Below are 2,988 nucleotides of genomic sequence, written 5' to 3'. Positions count from 1 at the left end.
TGAAAACAGCAATAACTGCATCTTTTAAAAAAAATCCCAGGTGGTGCCTCCAATAGTCTGGGCTCTACGTGGAGCTGTGGCTGTGCCTAGACACCCTCTGCATGCCACCCTTAACAGTACACTTCCTATAGTCCAGCTTCTCAGATTATTTGCTCAGCATACATTTTGAATAAGTATGGTGAAATGATACTACTTGATGGACTCCTGTCTTGATGTTAAACCATGCAGTGTCTCCTTGTTCTATTCAAATGACAACCTCCTGGTCTATGTATAGGTTCCTCAAGAGTGCAATTAAGTATACTGGAATCTCCATTCTTCTCAATGTTACCCATAATTTCTTATGATCCACACAATCAAATAATTTTGCATAGTCAGTAAAATATAAGTAAACATCTTTCTGGCATTCATTTCACCTAATATACATCTGACATCAGCAAGAATATCCCTCATTCCATGTACTCTTCTGAATCCAGCTTGCATTTTTGGAAGTTCTCTGTAAATATGCTGCTGCAACCATTTTTGAATAATCTTCAGTAAGATTTTACTTGCATGTGATATTACTGATATTGTTCAATAATGTCCACATTCAGTGGGATCACCTTTCTTTTAAATGGGTACAAATATGGATCTCTTCCAGTCAGTTGGCCAGGTAGCTGTCTTCCAAATCTCTTGGCATAAACTAGTGAGTGCCTCCAGAGGGACATCCATTTGTTGAAATATCTCAATACCCGGGTATTCCATTAATTCCTGGAGCCTTGTTTTTCATCAATTCCTTCAGTGCAGCTTCAACTTCATCCTTCAATATCATTGATTCTTGAGCATATGCCACCTTCTAAAATATATGATCATCTACCAATTCATTTTGGTACAGTGACTCTGTGTATTCCTTCCATCTTCTTTTGATGCTTCCTGCATCATTCAGTACTTTTCCCAGAGAATCTTTCAATGTTACAAATCAAGGCTTAATTTTTTTCTTCAGTTCTTTCACCTTGAAAAATGCCGAGAGTGTTCTTCTCTTTTGGGTTTCTAACTCTAGGTCTTTGCATATCTCATTATAATAAATGACTTTGTCTTCTCAAGCAGCTCTTCAAAATCTTTTTTTCAGCTCTTTTATCCTATCTTTTTTTTTTTCCATTCACTTTAGCTATTCCCTTTTGAAGAGCAAATTGCAGAGTGTCTTCTCATACTCATGTTGGTCTTTTCTTCCTTTCCTGTCTTTTTAATTACCTTTTGCTTTCTTCATAGATGATGTTCTTGATGTCATCCCACAATTCCTTTTTGGTGATTGGTGTTCAATGCATCAAATCTATCCTTTATATGGTCTCCAAATTCAAAAGGAATATAATTAAGGTTATATTTTGCCTTTCTGTTGTTTTCAGGTGCCATACTTCTCTCACTTCTTTTAATTGTCTTCAGCTTCAACTTGAACTTCCATATGAGCAGTTGATGGTCTGTTCCATGGTCAATACCTGACTTTGTTTTATCTGAAGATATTGAGCTTCTCCATAACCTCTTGCCACAGATACAGTCAATCTGACTCCTGTGTATTCCATCTGGTGAAGTCCACATGTATAGCCACTAGTTATGTTGTTGAAAAAAATGTATTTGTGATGAATAGCTGGTTGGTCTTACAAAATTCTGCCATGCTAACTCCATCATCATTTCTATAAGCAAGGCCATATTTTCCAACTATTGGTGATTCTTCCTTGTTTCCAACACTTGCATTCCAATCACCTGTGATAATTAACTCATTTTGACTGCATGTTCCATCAATTTTAGACTGCAGAAGCTGGTAAAAATTGTCTATTTCCTTATCTTTGGCTTTGGTGGTTAGTGCATAAATTTGAATAATAGTAGTAGTAACTGAGGAACTCTGGTATCACAGTGTCTAAAGGACTTGACTGTTAACCAGAAGGGTGGAGGTTCAAACCCACCAGCCACTCCTTGGAAGGAAGGTTGGGAAATCTTCTTCCATAGTGATACTGCCTGAGAAATCCAAAGAGGGATCACTGTGAGTCAGGTCTGACTCGACAGTGCACAACAACAACAGTATTAACTGGTCTTCCTTGTAAGTTTATAGATATAATCCTATCACTGACAGTGTTGTACTTCAAGATGGATCTTGAAACATTATTGGTGATGATGAAGGCCATGCAATTCCTCTTCAACTTGTCATTCCCAGCATAGTAGATCATATTATTTTCTTATTGAAAATGGTCAAAACCAGTCCATTTCACCTCACTAATGCCTAAGATATCCATCTTTATGCATTCCATTTCATTTTTGACAACTTCCAATTTTCCTAGGTTCATACTTCGTAGACTCCAATTATCAATGGATGTTTGCACTGTTTCTTCTCATATTGAGTCTTGCCACCTCAGCAAATGGAGGGTGCACCTTAGTCCTCAAGGAGACATCCTTGCTCCTCAGCACTTGAAATAGTTCCTTCGCGGTTGACTTTCCCAGTGCTACACATCATGTAATGTCCTGACTGCTGCTTTCATTGGCAATGATTGTAGAACCAAGCAACATGAATTCTTTGACAACTTCAGTCTTCTCTCCATTTACTGTGATGCTACTCATTGGTCCAGTTGTGAAGATTTTGTTTTCTTTATATTGAGAAGTAATCCATAATGCATACTCTATTCTTCAACCTTCATCAGTAAATACCTCAAGTCATCCCCACTTTCAGCAAGCAAAGTTGCATCGTCTGCATATCTCAGGTTGTTAATGATTCTTCCTCCAAACCTGGTGCCATGTTTTTCTTCATATAGTTCAGCTTCTCAGAGTATTTGCTCAGCATATAGATGGAATAAGTATGGGAAAAGGATACAACCCTGACGCACTCCCTTCCTGATTTTAAACCATATAGTGTCCCCTTCCATTCAAAAAACAGCCTCTTGGTCAAGGTACAGGTTCCTCATGAATACAATCAAGTGTTGGGGAATTCCCATTCTTCTCAGTGTTATCCACAATTTGTCATAATCC

Source organism: Orycteropus afer, unplaced genomic scaffold (genome assembly GCF_000298275.1).
Source record: "Orycteropus afer afer isolate SDZICR_OR568_19922 unplaced genomic scaffold, OryAfe1.0 scaffold00351, whole genome shotgun sequence".
NCBI lineage: Eukaryota > Metazoa > Chordata > Mammalia > Tubulidentata > Orycteropodidae > Orycteropus > Orycteropus afer.
The sequence above is the reverse complement of the archived record's forward strand: the minus strand, read 5'-3'. Positions refer to the sequence as shown.